At 37.8% G+C, this 18,801-nt stretch overlaps 1 protein-coding gene across 2 annotated transcripts in view; it reads left to right on the forward strand.

Annotated features, from left to right (window-relative positions):
* Nucleotides 1-42: 42 nt before the first annotated feature.
* Nucleotides 43-18,801, forward strand: part of LOC120481360 (leucine-rich repeat transmembrane neuronal protein 4) — a 433,509-nt gene continuing 414,750 nt past the window's right edge. For both annotated transcript variants that reach the window (XM_039674987.2, XM_039675015.2), the window contains exons 1-2: nt 43-137; nt 886-1,049. The gene's annotated coding sequence lies outside the window, so the exon portion shown is untranslated. The remainder of the gene's footprint in view (nt 138-885; nt 1,050-18,801) is intronic.

An 18,801-nucleotide genomic window follows, 5' to 3' on the forward strand; every position in this document is an offset into this window, starting at 1 on the left:
AACTCACTGCTGACCCACCTATTTACACCTGGCATGTTTGATTTGTGAGTCATGTGGCGTGTGTAGGCAGTCAAGCTTCATTCCAGTGAAATATTCCCCTGGGGTTATCTAATGTAGAAGGTGTTCAAAGAATCACAGTAAGTGGATTAAATCAGCTATTTTGAATCAAAGAGAGGATTTCATGATCCAAACACAGCGTTCACAGAAAAGCAGTGCTTCTCATTTGGATATTGAACACAATGCTAAATATGAATAATACAATATAACTATATAGCCATAAAGTCATCCGTAGTTATCATATTAATACATTTATATTTAAAAGGGCAGATACTCATATTTCTTAGTGTTGTTAGTTTTGCTGAAAATACATCTGTTTTTTGGGGAAATATGACTAATACTAATTCAATATTAGTGCTTGTTATGTGTGTTAAGTTGATGCAACACACTTGTTGTTTATGGGTTTCTTACTCAGCCTGCAGCCATGTGAATCATTTTGCATTTTGTTTGCCCTGTGCAATTCAGGATTAATAATACTAATGCATTTGTTGTTTGGTTTAATGATAATTTTCTTTACATTCGATAAACACATTTTGACTGTGTGGGCACTGTCCTAATACAAAATGCAAAACCGAATGAGAGACACTGCACTGAAGTGTCTTATGTTGCATATTGCATGACAAATGTGATTTTTTTTGTTTCATTTATTTTCTATTAAGCTCAAAAGGCCAGTGTGTCGATTAAACTAGTGTTTATTTTGAAAATGCAACTGTAAAAACCTAAATCCTGTTGTACTGGGGAATCGGCTTGTTTGCTCTGTTACTCCGACTAATTATCACTACAAAACATGTACAATACAAGGAGAATCATTCTTTGCTGTCACTGCAGGCGATGGATGTGCGTACACGGTCTCAGATGAAGTCTTCTGTCAGTCAAGAGCTCTTTTGATCATCAGTGCCACCTCAAACTCCCACAGCTACACACAGAACCGTGGAAATGCTGATATGATCACCCTGGCAACATCCCTGAGACTCTGAGGACAAAAACACAAGGTGAGTGTGAGTGTGTGTAAAATTCAGAATTGAGGAAGCGGGTCTCGTTGATGGCTATGAATTTGAATCGAATTTTTGTGTCTGGTTAACAAGATTTTTCTTGCCTAAAAAGCAATTTCATGACATGTTTATGTTGTTATTGAGAGGAAAGCGTGCAGCACATACTTTATTTAAGTTTAAAGCTTTATTAATCCCCGTGGGGCAATTCGTTTGAGCTATACGTCACTCTCAGCGGTGTGTCGACGGCGTCTGGGTGGCAGTGTATCACTGCAAAGGTGTTTCCAACTTCTGTTTACTTCTAAGCGATAAAACTTCACCGTGAGTGTATCGGGGCCTTAATTCATCTTCAGTCTCTTATGTTGCTGACTGCAGTTCACTCGACGGCCATCGCTAATAACAACTCCACACATGGCCCCTTTAAATGCAATGAAACTATTAATACAGTAATTATAAAGGATTTAGCCTGACGAATTCAATGGTGTACATGACCAAAGTTCTGTGTTTGAGGTTCAGTCTGATTCTTTGCTAACACAAAAGCAACGTTCTCCTCGTCTTGATCTCTTTCTCGTGGGCTTAGCTTCAAGGCCGACATCCGCTACAGCAAATCTTTGAGATAGCGGCCGCTGATAATTGGTGCCGATTAGGAAATTAAGACCATTCAATGTAGTTTTCCCTGAAGACCTTGAGATATGAGCTTTAAAAATCCTTATCTCTTCTTATCAAGAACAAAGAAAGCATCTTCTTGTGTTTTTCAATGAAGCAGTTCATCCAGTGAAGTCCTTTAGTAGTGAGAAGACATTGACACCAGATGAGAGGTTTTCTATATAGTGTGATGCTTTGAATAACATTCTGAGGTTTTGTTTTGTTGTGCGCACAAATAATGAATGACTTGATCTAACATCTGACTTTAAAGAGCAACCGTACGTCAAGCTTTCACTTTAAAAAAGGTAAAGTATTTTCAGTCATTTCTGATGGGCACAATGGTGACTGGAAAATCTTCAGTTCATGAGTCATCTGGAGACACTTGACCCAGTTTGACTCCAAAATATGTTTTCATATAACCAACAAAATATTTCTAGAAGCACTAGGTACCACCTGTTAAATTTATAGATATTTCATAATTCTTTATACAGTACATTTATTTTTATTTGGTCGAAGAACATTACGCTTTCTAGAATGTTAAAAGTTACCCCGATTCGAGATGTCAATATTTATTTTTATTATCTGAAAAGATTTTGGTGGAATATTTTATAGAGCTCTATGGTGCAAGATCATTTTTCAACTAATCTAAAACTAATCCCAACAGTGGTGTTGGGATTAATACAAACACTCTCTTATTTTATACCAAGCACTGGCGACATGGCGAATGAATAAAGAAAATATACAATAAGTAATGCTTACTGGCCTTGAGACTGTATTTTGTGTCATTATGTTAAGTAGAAAATTTTTTTCCTTGTGACAATATGATCATTTCAAGCTGTTTGTCGTGCGTTTGTGGCATAATGTCTTTTGAAGCATCATATATGAAATGAGACGGTCTCCATCTTTTGATGAAGCTGCACCTGCCATAAACAACATAAAGACATTTTGTTCTGTTTATTTCTGTTTTAGTGGCTTAATGTGAGAAATACTCAATGTGCCGCCAAAAGGAATATATGATGTCCTCGATACACATATGATGGGGAAGAGGCATGGGTCATGACAGTTCTTGTTTGGTTAAACATTTAGCGAGGGTCAGGCAAGCATTTATATTTGATTAATAATGCAATGTGTTGCAGTTACCAAATAACAGTTTTTTTCTGGTCAAACTAAGGCAGTTTTTACTTGCATTTGATGCTTTGAATAGTGGTCATTTTGGACACCATCTGACACCTACTGGTGTAGATGCATTGTCATGCAAAAATATTTATGGTTATCAATGAAAAATATTTATGTTGGCGGCCTCCAAAAAGTGGACGATCTGACGGTTTTAGAAGATTAACAACCCAAAACTAAAAAAACAGACCCGGCCTCTATTTGAGACCAGCTTTTATTTACCCAAACCTGTCCTGCAACCACACCAGGTGTGTAAAAGAGACAGGCGTCTATTTGGGACTCGGCTATTATTTGAAGTTTTACGTTAAATCTCCTAAATCTCTGACCCGTCGTCTTTTTCCTCGTCTAATTTTCTGTCGCTCTACACACGTCATCTTGTATCATTGACCCGATTGGCTATGAGCTTCGTACAGGTGCATTTCATAGACATTCTTAGCACCCAATAATACATCTCTGGGCATTCATAAACCACGCCTCAAATACAGAAAATGAACGTGGTTTCCAGACTACAGTACGTTTCATTCTCACTGATACGCGGTCTGGCGTTAGGCAGGGGTGCGTTTCCCGAAAGCAACGTTTGCCAAATTTGGTCGCATGTTCCGTCGTTATCAGCATAGTTCAACGAGTCTGTGTTTCCCGATACCAACATGACATCATGACTTTTGCGTAAACATACACGCCACTTTCGAGTCAAGTGGCGTGTTATCTCTACGCATTTTGAGCTATCCGCGTGTATCCGTGTGTATGTCTACGCCATTAACGTCCGAGTGATTCCGCGTGTCTGTACACGCCGTCAAATGTACGCGCAAAACGACGCAAAATGTAGATCTACATCTGGGGAGCGATCTTTTTTTTTTTTCCTAGGATGGTAAGGGAACAGTCATAAATGCCATTAACCCCAGTGACGGTTAGGTTTAGGGACGGGGTTGAGGTAAGTCATATATTTATATATACCGTAATAACGTTAAGTCAACGGCGTTCATAAACACGCTGAAAAGCGATTATGCGTCTTGATAGCACACCAAAAATGGAAAAACGAATTGGCGTGTCATACACACGCTACTTCATGAGATCAGTCTGCCGATACAATCGTTCCAACGAACATTCGCATCGCATCGCGAAATTGTGTGGTTTGAACGACAGCTCTCGACCTGTGATTAGAGGCATCGTTTCTATATTGCATATAGATTTTGAAAGTACCGATTTTGAAAGTACCGAGATGACATGTCTGTAATTTATTCATAAAAAATCTTGCGTTAATTGGAATTCATTCATTAATTCATTAAAAGTAGTTATTACTCCACCACATGCGAAACCAACATGGTTGAACGATACTTAGCGACAATGTGTTTCGGGAAACAGTCGTGACTAGCTAGTTGATTTCTCCAATGATGTATTGTACGGGAAACGCACCCCTGGCTAGTGATCTGTAGTATATTAAAATAAATGTGCTCGACTTTTATTTATGACTTGTACTTTCTGTTACATTTGGCTAGCATTCTTGCAGTAAATAATAGAATGTTTTTGATTCTTATTGACTGAAGAGCTTTGTAAATTGTGGCCAATACACTAAGCAGGTGTGCGTTACAATAATTATAATATGTTCAGAAGAACAATTGTTCACGGAATGTTTTTTTAAATTCGTTTTTAAATGTAAAACATTGTTAAAAGAAATAACATTTTGCTACCGCATCCCATTGGAATGCGTTTCCGTCAGCGTGAAAGTGTTTAAACTTGAGTTATTGAGGTCACATAAGCAAAACACACGGGGAAATGCTGCGCTTGTCATCCCATGACTGCTTTCACTCAAATGCTAATGGAGTCTTTAGAAAGCGAAGCCGAGGTTATGTTCCTCATTGTGCCATTGAATGCAAATGTTGGATTGGATCGCCGCCACTTGTTGGCTCCCCTGATTGATTTCACGGAGTGGCTGTGCTTTTGTTTATTTGCACCTTTGGTACTGAAGCGGAGACGGTTGCTCGGTGGTTTCCTTCTGAATTTCCCCGGCTGGTCGTAAGGCCACTTTTCTGAGTGATGAAATCTTGAATTGGACTTTTAAAACGACAAGTGGAAACAAAGACGTTGACAATGGCGCAGTCGCCTTAGGTGTGCTTTGTGTGATTTGACCATTAGAATTGAATCTATGCTGCGTTTGATGAGCCTTTTGTGCAGGGAGAAGCCTGCTCCATTTTTGTCTGCAGTGTGAGTTTCTTAATAAGCAGAGTATTTTATCTCTGCCATCGTAGATGGATGCAATGACAGCTCGCCAGGATGCCTATTAGAAGGTTTGCTGTAGCACGGTTGCACCCGCATCAGACCTGATCAAACCTTGATGTTCTTCTTCTGCAGAACAATGTGTGTCGAGAAAGAGACAGACAGGAAGAGGGGACATCAGCCGACATAGCTAATTTTGTAGAATGAGAAATGACACGTAATTATGCTGCATCGATCGGCGGGGAATACGCTTGATCATGCTGTGACTGTACGATGGTAATTTGGCCTTTGGGGTCTCTGAAAGTCTGAGTCAGAATAGTCAAAAAACCGTAGGCGTTCATTAAAGTGAAGGGGGCTAATGAAATGAAGAAGTGACGCCTCACAGAACACACCTGGATTTGTGTGAATGATGCAGTGTGAGCTTGTGCAGAGCTATGTTCGATGCATATATGTGCATGTCAAGATGTTTTTAACAGTATGGAAATGCATGTCTTTGTTCAAATGTGCATGCATCTTTTTTGCTCTACTATTTAAAACACTTCAGCTGTTGAAAATGCGTTGCAATTAACTTATGTTTTTTAATTAAATCCGCCTCAGTTCACAAGACCTTTAATATAGACTAGGCTTTTAATTAAGCACTGATCATTGTTTAAAATGTTATGTTCATTTGGATTCACAGTCCTTCTTTTTCTTTCTAGTTGTTTGTTAAGGACCTTACTGTATGTCACACAGAGTGTCTGTTGTTGATCTAAAGGTCTGAAACTAGCAAGGCTGGTCATATCCAGAGCTTGCAGAGTTAAAGGCACAGTTCACCCAAAAATCGTTTACTCATGTCATTCCAAACATTTGTGAGTTTCTTTTTCTGTCGTACACAAAAAGAAGACATTTTAAATAATGTTAGTAACCAGACATTTGACGGCACTAGCCATTGACTTCCATAGGATTCTCTTACTATGGAAGTCAATGGCTACCGTCAAATGTTTGATTACCAACATTCTTTAAAATATCTTCCTTTGTGTTTAACAGAAGAAAGAAACTCATATAGACCATTTCACAAGATGTAAACAACACTGGTCCAGAAACACTTCCTGTTTCAGTTTGTAACCGTTTTCTTTATTTCACATTAAAGAAAACTTCTTAAAGATGTTTGTTTAACTTTTTAATTCAGTTTTACATGCTCTGTTGGTTGTTTTTTATCCCAGCTTTTATGTAGTGTTGAAAAACTGAATCAGGAAGTGCTTCTGGACCAGTGTTGTTTACATCTTGTGAAATGGTCTATAGGTTTGAAACAACTTAAGGGTGAGTAAATGATGACAAAATATACATTTTTGGGTGCACTATCACTTTAAGGCCAATTCACACAACTCGCATCACAATCCCGGGCTGGGATATGGCCAATTGCTGTGGAACTTTGACTGGCTGAAAGTCCAGAACCGAGCCTCCTCGGGACCCTCGAGAGGTTCCTAAGGCTCCTCCACAGAGTCTCAAGCCCTGTTTTGGCTTTGCTCCCTCTATAGCCCTCCAAAAATGGAGATTTTGACCAGCTGTAACTCCGGAACCAAGCCATATTGGTTTCTAGAAATCTGGAGCCCAGGTGCAGCTTGGTTTCAAGTTATAGCCGGTCAATGGGACTTCCCAAGTTATATAAGATGGAACTTTGACCTGCCAGAACTTCCTATTGTAACTGGTTGGCGCTTGTTTTCACAGACTAAACATGTTTGATCTGGTGATTGTCCGCGTTAGAAGGCCTCTTTCTATCATCTGAGGTGTTTATGCTTGCAACTTTAGTTTTGTGGGGGCAGCTGTAGTGTGCTGATTGGTCTGCTGGAATGTCTCAAGTTTAGTTTAGTCACACGGTCATGAAAACATTGTAACCACTACTCAGTTCTGCTCTTGAATTCATTTCCTCTTTGTGCCTTCCTTCTTGGGCAGCTGGGTTAAGTTTTCAATGATATTGTTCTGTCTGTTTTGGGCCATTGGCTCTTTATTCCATGTGGCTTCTCTGATGCTACACTTTCTCTCTTTCTCTTTATTGTCTAACTCTTAGGTTTTATCATTGCCATTTTAATGTTTTTGTAGACTTGGCATTCTTTCATCCTGAAAAACAAAAAAAAAACAAAACAGAAAAAAAAACAAAAAACGTCCCTATAAACATGTAAAAAGCAAATATGATTTGCAACAAGTGAGGAAATTGAACAAATTTGTGCAGTGCATATCTTACTGCTTTATCAACTTGTTTTTAAGGAAAGACAACCAAGAAATAAGTCTCTTAAGATCACCAAGTCTGCATTTATTTGATCAAAAATGTAGTAAAAAATAATATTGTGAAATATTATTACAATTTAAAACCTGTTTTCTCACGCTTTTATCTTTATCATTTTGAAACAAATGTTGAAAGTTGCATTTTTTTTAAATATATTTTTCTAATCCATGCATGACTTCTTATAATGAGGACACAAACCGAGCACAGAAATCATTAGTATATAAAAAAACGAAATTTTTGACCGGCATTCTGTTCCAAAACAGGCAGCATTTTAAGACCTCAGAGACGCTCCTGCCACGAAGCCTGCTCCAAAAGATGATTTTAAAATGAATGATGCTTCTCTAAGATGCCTTGGCACCCTCTAAGGTAGCCTTTTTATCATTCATACAGTGTGCAATCCCAGAATGCATTGCAACAAGCTTGTATTAAAATTAGTAGTGAGTCAAAAAGTAAAAAAAAAACAAAAAAAAAATTCGGAGGATGCTTTTCTAGAAGGCCGTTGTCGATAACCTACGGTCTAAAATCTCGCAATGGGAACTGATGCACCAGAACTGTTTTCTGAGTAATTGAACACTGGTTAGGGTCTTGAAGTGTGTTGATGGCATCTGTATGACTATAATAAATGCAACCAAAAGTTTTTTGATGCACTAGTTCAAATTTCATCATTTTAGCTTGAGGGTTTCTTTTGCACATGGAAACATTTTGAGAGATTTTAGGGAAACGTTGTACTTTTATCTCTTTGCACATACACAAGAGACTTTTTCAATGACTTCAGATAAACGTTGTACTATTCTAGATCTGCTTGAAAATGCTTTCCTCTGTGAAAGCCAGTGCTGGTGTCCTTCGTCGTATAGTAATTGCCCTCGCTTGCAAAAGGAGGAACAGCAGCCAAACAGGACTGGATTTGATCTGCATCCAAGGTTCGACTGATAACCCCATCTATCTTAATTGATTTGGCAACAAAGGGCTCACAAATGACACCAGAGCGGTGCAAACCCACTACCTTGAAAGATGTCCAAATTACTGGTAAACAACAGAACAGGGGTGAAAAGAAATAAATGACCGGTTCCAGTCTGCAGGGAGGTTGAAAGCGTCTCAAGACTCGCCAGGAAAGGATGTTGATGTTTGATTGGTGCCGAAAACGATGAATCCAGGTTCATATTTGTCTTGCAAGGGAAGGTGTCGACCTCAATGAGCCGATGGAGATGGGCCATACACCTGAGGGGTGTTCAGTATATAAAATGACTTTTTGTTCGAAACTGTGCAGAAATGATACTATCTCCCGGTTTCACAGAGGCGTTAGTCTAGTCCCAGACTAAAATGTGTGTTTTAACAGAAAGCAATTTGCACTGGCATATCTTAAAATATGTCATTGTTTTGTTTCATGATGCACAGCAGTGATGTTGTTTTTTTTAAGGCATGTTTATAAAAGCTACTTAAATGTCCAAACTGAACTAAAGCCTAAATCCCGGCTTAATCTAATGCCTGTCTGTGAAACCAGAGCTATATATGTTCACCTACCTCTATATATACCTAAATTATATTATGTTATGTAAATGTTAATTATATTATACAATTAATATGTAATATTGTTAATATGGGCACAGTTTCTTCTCATATTATGTTACATTATATTAGCTATATTATATTGTACAATTATATGGATATAATAACATAATATAATACATAAAATGGGACAGAATCTCAGTAACTTGGATATTTGAAGTACTGAATAAATCACCCCGAGACAATTTTTTCCTCTTCAAATTAATTTTAAACGTGTAGTGTCATGAAAGAAAAATACTTTTATCAAAAGATCAGATACTTCTACAGGCTGAGAGATACGCATAAGACAAAAAAGATGTGCAGAAAATGAAGATAATTACTTGCACAATTCGAAAACTTTAAAAGATCTTGACTTTTGAGGTTTTATATAAGCTCAATTCAGTTCTCGTTTTGTAGAGATCGTTCAACACATCTTGGCTGGTGATGACATTGTAATTTGAAATCGCAAATGCCATTTTCTCAAGGATGTAATTCACAGAATTGGAATAGCACTAGAACATAAGCAGGCATATTTTTAAAAGACTCTCCAGAAGAGAATCATTAGTCTCTTTCTGTTTTTGAAGAGGGCTCATTGTCAAAAAACAGCCACTTGTTTGGCTCCCCTGTGAACAGTTTTAATCCTCACAGTGCTGTTCAGCCAATGTCCACGGCAGGCGCCACACTTATCATATTTGTCCAGCACAGGTGCCTGTTTCATAAAGCCGGTTTGCAGAAAAGTAGCTCTAACAGCCTGCAGCTGTTTTGGATTATTGCTTTTGGCCTTTTAATATTGGTGATTATAATTGGTGATATCAATTTATCAAGAGTCTTCTATGAACGTGAATAATTATGAGGAGGAATAAATGGAGGTAATGGTGAAAAATGTTTTTAGTGGAGAGCACGGTCTCAGGGCCCTATCATACACCTGGCGCAATGTAGAGTCAGTGGTTTTTGCCAGTTTCAGCCTGACACAATTATCATTTTCACGTCCTGTGCTGCGTTGAACAAATAAGCCATGGCTCATATTTGATACTCACATTTTAACATGATTTTAAAATAAAAAGTATGGATAATGAAGTGAACCTGACAGTGTTGTAGTCGAGACCACCTCATTTGAGTCCGAGTCGACACCGAGACCAGAGAGAGTCGAGTCCGAGTCAAGACCGAGTCCATAGAGAGTCGAGTCCGAGACCAGAGACGGTCGAGTCCGAGTCGAGACCGAGACCAGTGAGGGTTGATTACCTAATTTACTTTTATTTACTTAGAGAAATCCTTTTTTTTTTTTTTTTACTGAATTTACTTAGAGTTTAAAAAATATGATCAGTTTAGGGTAAAAAGGCCACATAGTAGGTGGTGTTAAAAGTAATTTTACTACAATTTGTCATGCGCAGTTGCGCACTAGAAAATCACCAATCACTGGGCGTGTCAATCAATTTAAAGAAATATTTTATTAACATACATTAATAATCATGAAAAATATTTTTAATTGAACTCGAGTGGACTAAAAAAAAAAATGTTCGAGTACGAGTGAATTCTGAGTCCAAATGGACACGAGTCCATGACAAGACCAAGACCATTAAAATATGGTCTCGAGACCGAGTCCGAGACGAGTCCGAGTCTCGAGTACTACAACACTGGAACCTGAGTTGCTTGCGTCCAGTAAGATATATCATGATATATTATAAAAGTCATTTTTATTTTTACATATGGTTACTAAAATCCTTGGTTACTAAAAAGCGCATGCTGAATCTGAAGTTGAATATTTTTCAGTTATACTGAAAGGCATTTGATTGGATATGTACAAACTATATTTCAGATGACAGAAGTCACAGTAGTTTATGTACAACAGTTTTTTCAGCAAGGTTTGGATCGTGTTGATTGTTTGGAGACCTTAAAAAATTGTGTATGTATCACATACTATACATTCTGCTTTATAACGCCTCCCCTTCACCCCTCCTCGGTGAGAGCATTTCCGCTGTTGTGCGTGGCTGTCTAGATTGATGAGAATAGCTGTATTGTTTGACAGTCTGTTTGAAAACATTTCAAGGGAACGCTCTACTGACGGCCCAGTATGGAAGTGGTGACAGCTCGCTGGTGACCTGCCGATGAGGTTTTAGAATACTGAGAAGATTCCTGCTTCTCATCTGCATAATCAGACCAACAGTGTAGACCGCTGATTTCATCTCTGTGTTGATTCACAGTGACCGTCATTCCCAGACAAGTTCTCTTGGCATTTACACACAGTTTATGATACAAATGAAAAAAAAAAAAAAATTAGTAGATTGTGCTAAAGTTCATTATTTTCAATAATGTAATGATAAAAATTAAACTTTTAGATTCATTGCACACCATCTGAAATATTTCAGGTCTTTTATTGTTTTAATACTGATGATTTTGGCATACAATACAGCTAACCCCAAATTCCTGTCTCAGACCAGCCCGAATCTGGCACCAACAACCATGCCCCGCTCAAAATTGCTTAAATCACCTTTCTTTCCCATTCTGACATTCAGAGTTAGACAATTAGATAATTGCATTAAAGAGACAAACAGAACTGATTTTCTTTTTTAGTCTGATATAATTAATGTACAGTATAATGAATGTTCAAATGTAGCTTTAGTTGAACTTACAGGGTTTGGACAATGAAACTGAAACACCTGGTTTTACAACACAATAATTTGTTAGTATGGTGAGGGCCTCATTTTGCATCCAAATACAGCACCAATTGACAGATAGAAGTCCTTCACAGTGACCAGAGGGATTATGAGCCGTTCCTCTTCCAGAACAGTGTCCAGGTCACTATATGATGCTGGTGGACTCAATAATATTTAGATCTGGTGACTGTGCATGTTCAACGTCACTTTCATCTTCATCAAACCCTTCTGTCACAAGTCTTGCTGTGTGTGTTGGTGCACGGTTTGAGCATCAGGTGCTCATGATCCTCCAGAAGGATTTGGTAGTCCGTGTCCATCAAATACAATCAGGATTGTCATGATATTGGAGCTCAAACCATCACTGATCCACCCGTGCTTCACTCTGAAGATTGGCCGCCAGGCATATAGATGTGAAACCTCCAACATTGGCCAGTGTTTCAGTTTCATTGTCCAACCCCTGTAGTTATTAATGGTCAAAATGAAAAATAAAAAAATACCACCATCATATCCAACAGACAATCCTATCTGAATGAGATTATTTTTCTCATAACATGCCCAAATTTGCTGAAAAAAGACTAAAGTTTACAAAAGTTGTATGAGGATAAACAGGGTTTTTTCATTGCAATCACAAAGTACGTTTGTGAACCACATTTTTACCCAGCATTCTCCATCCAAATGGAGCTATTGATTAAGTTGAAGAGCTTCTGTCATTGTTGATGCTGACTCCTCTATGGCGATGGAGGACGGATGGGGGAACAGAAACAGCGCTGCACATCATTTAATACAACGGCTTAAAGCACTTCAGCCACAACTTTCTTTTCCTAGTGACTGGTTTCCTTCTGAAAGCGATTATTTTAAGATTAGGTTTGCTTATCTAAAACGAGTGAGCGTCTCAGAAATGCACTCCAGCAGCACAACTGTTGTTTTGGGAAATCTTTTGAGAAAATCCTTTGGTTTTAAAGTTTTTGAAACAGCCAAATAATCAAGGGTTCTTTCTTGAGGATGATTAATGCTTTCCCAAATATAATTCCAACTTGCACAGCTATTGTTTTCTGGAGAACATTTCAGCTCATACAAAGCAGATTGCTTTTCGACATATAGCAAAGAGGAAACTCGTGACAAGATTAGCTCCCTAAATATCACATGTCTCATAGCAAGTATTGAGTGCTTTTGTGTTGTTTGAAAGCAACTAATGAAAAGCCTCAATGCTCCTCGGGGATTCTACATTGCATCTGAATGCAAATGTAGCTTTAAGGTTGTGATTGAGTGATTGGTGTAGTATGACTTGACAAAAAGAAAGCTAATGCAAACCACTTCCAACTGAGTTAAATAGGCGATGTCCAGCAATGCTGAGAAAAGTCCTTTCAAGCCCGCAGTTGAAGGCCATTTGTGTCAAAGCGGCGCGATGAAGGCTATCCCTGTGGCCTCGAAATGTGTCCTTCGTTTCCCAAGCAATGAAAGATAAAACAGTGTTGCCGACGATTTCTAGCCCAAAAGCTCTCAAAAAAACCCGCCCAAAACATTCACTGCCACAATAATGTGACCGAATTCTACTGTCATGAAAACCAAGGTGTATAAATACCATTTCCTGCTTAAAACTAGAAAACAGATCGAAACATGACAAATAAAAGAATATTAGCAGATGACAAAAATGTAACTGCATGTCAAGTTTTGCAAACAGCAGTCAACTTTAATTAATTATACTTTTAAATGCAAGTAATGGTTTTCAACTTACTCGAATATCTAATGATACAAAAAACAACAAAGCGGTTTACTGTAAATGTTGACATCTTACGAAGATGCGGTTTTAAAGCTATATATTATGTAAATAAATGGACCAAGGTGAACATTTTTAGACAAGTTTAGAACCCTGTTTTGTTTTTAGGTTGAATATAAAAACGTTAACACTCGTCAATGGCAGCTGTCACCAGTTGCTAGGCAACAAGAGCAAGCCTCTGTAGGTTATACTGTCCCATTTAACAACGCTTGTTCTGGCATTTGCTGACTTTGAAGGGATGGACTTTGATTTGGGACACAACAGAATCTAGTATCAGCCAACAGTATTCAACCGTTGAGTCCAAACCTGGAAAAATGAGCATAGGATATTTTTTATTCTGTTTATTTATTCCATATTAATTTATTCTTTATTCATTTATTTAGCATTTAATCATTTCATACTTATTTGTTTCTGTATTTATTTAGAAATCATTATCTTTTTAAGTTTAGGAAATTTTTTATTTTATTTTTTATTTATTTATTTTTTTTAATTTAGTTTGACAGGGACATTGTACATTAATAAACATTCCTGTAAATGTACCAGAATTAGCCAAAGGCTATTTTTCATCCGTAGTCCCTGGACAAGATGTTACAAGTCAACTTAAAGAAAAAAAAAATTAAGAATACATAATAGAAACTTTAACAATTACACAATACCATAAAAAGCTATTTAAACAGTTTTGATCAATTAAAAACAATCAAGCAAAATAAATACAATAATAATAGGATAGCTAGCTATAATAGGATAGATTTGCTCCTGAATTTACTTTTGTAGATTAAAAAAAAAATGCTAAATTGTTCATTGCTGTAATTCATTCTTGCATTATGGTTCTATTTATAAGCTTATTTAATTTATTCCATATTTATTTCATCTTATGTTGTATTTAATTCTAATATTTATTTATTTATGATCATTATCTTTTTAAGGTTTAACACATTTAGTCCTGCATTTACTTAATATTATTATTTTTTTATGCTGAATTATTTATTTCAATAATAGATGAGACTAATTAGATATCCATTCTATTCATTTATTACTGTATTTATTCCACTTTGTAATTTGTATCACCACATCCTTTAATTGTTAAATAGGACATCCAGAATACCTATTGAGTCCATATTGGGTAGGTTGAAGCGTACAGAAGAAATGGGCTGTGTAATAAGTCTAATTCGAGCTGTGCAGTGGCACGAGCAGAACGCCAGTGAATTGGTTTTCCTCACGAGATATTCAAGAAGTTTGGACATGGCAGTCTTTTCTATCTAATCAGCAGAGATTACAGCAAGCTTAACCCAGAAGAATGTGTGTCAATCTTAATCCTGTTTTTAAGTAAGCCAACTGAAAACATTATTTATAAGGGTGAAAAGGGCAACTCACTTAGATGTGCTGGAAAGGACAATTTGTTGGTAAACCAATTTAAAGACCCACAACGCAAGATTTTCTTCCAAATGGATTTCTCTTCACTCCAATGGCCTGGTTTAGTTTCACGCCAAAAGACAAGTAATATTAAAATCCGGCAAGCTTCAGTGTAGGGGATTTATGATGATTATTTTGCTGCATATTTAGGGTCGCTTCTGCTTTGCTGATTTGGTCCAAGTACAGTATTTGCGTGACTCACTAACTAATATTTATTTGATGAAAAGTACTGGTGAGTGTAAATATAAAAGGCACTACACTCCATGTGCACAAAGCTAAAGAACTGTTCACGCTCACAGCACTGTACTGTTGGACGTGGTGGGCGTTTTAATTATTGCCATTAAGAAAAGAAAATCCAATCAGCTAATTCATAAATTAGATTTTGACATGGAATCTGTTTCTTTCTGCTGAAACACACACACACACACACACACACACACACACACACACACATACACATATATATATATATATATATAGCAGTACTGAGAATTAAACTTCCTTACTCTTTGCATATTTTGATATAAAGCTAGACTTATATTTGTCTCAAAAATGCATGCATTTACATCAATGTTTTCCAATGTCTAGTTAATCAGAAGTACCAACACAGTCTCATAAAAGTGCGTATCTATACAACGAATGTCATTTCTCGTGCCATTTATACACCAAAAATGTTTTTTGCACAACACATTCTCATCCCAAGGCGTCATCTAACTGACGTTTTTGACCATGCGTCAACATCCGATGCTTTAGGCACCCTTTAGCGTCAGTTACATGACGCTATCCTAGGGCGTCATCTATAGGAACTGACGCTTTACCTTTAGCGTCAGTTAGATGACGCGGGTAGGTTTAGGTCTGGGGTACACGCGGATAGCTCAAAATGCAGATAACTTGAAAGTGACGTGTATGTTTACGCAAAAGTTATGATGTCATGTTGGTTTGTGGACCTTGTTATAACCGCTGTGATCCATCTGCAAAGAAAAGAAAGAAGTAAACATTTTATTTTGGCAGACATGTATTTTGGACTACATGTCAACTACACTGTAAAAAAATATCGTTGGTTTAACTTAAGTTACCTGGTTGCCTTAAAATTGAGTTCATCAAAATTAAAAATTTTAGTTGATACAATGAAGGAGATTGGTTTAATCAACAGAAGTTCATCAATGCTATCTGAACCACATTAACAATCAAGTTGATTTGACAAAAGAAAAAAAAAAGTTATAACTAATCATGACAATAGTTCTGCAATAGCAGTCATTAGACTATTAATAGACTGCCTGCTTAAAGGATTAGTTCACTTTTGAAAAAACTTTTGCTGATAATTTACTCACCCCCATGTCATCCAAGATGTCCATGTCTTTCTTTCCTCAGTCGAAAAGAAATTAAGGTTTTTGATGAAAACATTCCAGGATTTTTCTCCTTATAATGGACTTCAATGGGAACCAGGTCCAACCGAGGTCCAAACGACAGTTAATAACAGTTACAGATGCAGCTTCAAATGTCTTTAAACGACACCAAACGATGAATAAGGGTCTTATCATGCGAAACGATCGGTCCGACATCGTTGTTTTACCTTTTTAGTTTTACCGAGTTAGTTTTCACGTTCAACCTATGCGTTCAACTTGTAAACACTGACTCTGTACTTCTGGCTACGTCGCCCGTGACCTTTTAAACGTAATTACGTATTACGTGACGTTGCAAACGCGCCTCACAGAATGGAGAAAGGCTAGCATTTGTCCTTAGAAAAGTTACATTTTTGGAATAAGCTTTGAAATAACCGATCGTTTCGCATGATAAGACCCTTATTCATCGTCTGGTGTCGTTTAAAGACATTTGAAGCTGCATCTGTAACTGTTATAACTGTCGTTTGGACCTCGGTTGGACCTAGTTACCATGGAAGTCCATTATATGGAGAAAAATCCTGGAATGTTTTTATCAAAAACCTTAATTTCTTTTCGACTGAGGAAAGAAAGACATGGACATCTTGGATGACATGGGGGTGAGTAAATTATCAGCAAAAGTTTTTTCAAAAGTGAACTACTCCTTTAATATCTGCTACCACTTTATTTTGATTGTGCCCAAACAGACATTCCACTGACTAAAACTTTGCAAGTACGACAACTTATTCTACTAACCTTAACCTAACAGTCTACTAATATAAGAGTTAGTTGACATGTTGTTGACAGTTACTTAGAGTGTCTAAATAAATTATTAACAAAAAACACCATTTCTGTTTAATCCAAACCCCAGAATACAGCGTACAAGCCCAACCTCCAAAGTTTAGTCTAGAACAACTTTCAGCTGCAACCTGCAAAGAACACAACTGATCTGTGAAATGAGCCTGTCAGTAAACAGTTGGGGAATAAGGGGGTCTTTACACTCGGTCACTTTGTTTGTTTTTTTACTGCTATCAGGTCTTGAAAAAACCAAGTGAAATTGCCCTCTAAGACACATTTGAGACGCATAGTGATTTCTGATCACTCAGGAGGTGTTTTGTAGCCAGAAAGCGTTCAACAGAAAGAATTGGGTTTCCAGCATTAGTATCATCATGGAAATATGGACTATGTTTACATGCAGCCTTTCAAGGATATTAGCAATAACCCGGTCTCGAACGGCCATGTTAACACCGGCAAGAACCCACATATGCTCATATCCCGGATTTTAAAAACCGGGATATTATATCTGGGGTACCCCTTTTCTAACCCAAATTTTTGGTCATGTAAACGCGTATCGGCATATCCCCATGGAGATTTGTGTTCTGCGCATGTTCTATTCGCAAGGAATCTTGGTCTTTTCACCCCTTGGCCCTACCCCTTGTTTTCAAATGTACCCCTTGGCCCTTAAAACGGAGTTACAAGGGCCAAGGGGTTGAAATATTCCCCTACACAATGGAACGACCCTTCATGAACCCGATACATCATCAGTCGTCGGCGATGGCTCTGTCGTTACAGAGTTTGTACAGGATTTCTCCATGACAACAACTGACAATCAGCGCAGCTGCTCTTAACTTTGAATAAACATGATGATTATAACATCCCTTCCTCGAAATGTATGTCTCTTCTGATCGGAAAGGTAATTTATTATACCATTTCCTAATTTAAACGACTATAGTGTTATTATTATTCCGTGAACTTTTCTCTTAGCCCTCCATTTGGAGTGTGCCTCTGAAAAATCTCGGTTTCAAGGGCTATGTAGCCCTACGCCTTCGCCCTACCCCTCGATCTCAACAAGTATCGGGACACCCTACTCCTAGATGTGAACGCGCAAAACGGAGGGGTAGGGCCAAGGGGTGAATTAGGATTGAGCCAAACTTCTCTCCGCATACAAAAATAGACCGGAAGTAAACATGGCGAGACCAGGCGAGACACAGCACAGCATACTTTTGGAGCGAGCTCACTAACGTTACCAGCATCAAAGCGCAAACAAAGGCGATCGCTATCTGCCCCGAACTATTCATTATATTCATAATTCATAACTATTCCGCGTGCTGCTGTTGTTGTTGTTGTCTTTGGATACAGAAAGAAGAATCGGAAATGATGCATATGGGAATACGGCATTGGAATTGTAAGATTTATATCAATTTTGTAGATTATTTTGAAGTCAAAAGTTTCAATGCAAATTTTTACTCGAAATATAAATCAGACTGGTACAGGCAGAAGGTTCACACACACTAAGGCTATGTTTACACAGGAAACGATTCTGATGAGAAAACGCAAAAGTGGCATTGCGTCATTACTTTTTATTCTGTGTTTAGACGAGCGTTTTGTGTGGGAAATCCGCGTGCAATTTGTGACGCAAAAGTGTATGAAATTCAATGTAGTATGCACTTCAGGTGGCTGTGAGTGTATACTACAACACCAAGTCCACACACCTGCGTACAACCTTCACTGTCAAGCAGACTTTTGCGTTTTTTACCGTTTACACGGGAACGCGGCGGTGGAGCGTTTTTAAGATTTCCACTCTGGAGGGTGGTTTCACTTTTTTGCGTTTTTAAGCCTCAAAAACGCCGTCGCCGTGTAAACGAAAGGCACATCCGATAAAATACTTTTACGTTTTCACCCGCGAGCGTTC

Source organism: Pimephales promelas, chromosome 14 (assembly GCF_988280905.1).
Source record: "Pimephales promelas chromosome 14, fPimPro1.hap1.1, whole genome shotgun sequence".
In the NCBI taxonomy this organism is placed as follows: Eukaryota; Metazoa; Chordata; class Actinopteri; order Cypriniformes; family Leuciscidae; genus Pimephales; species Pimephales promelas.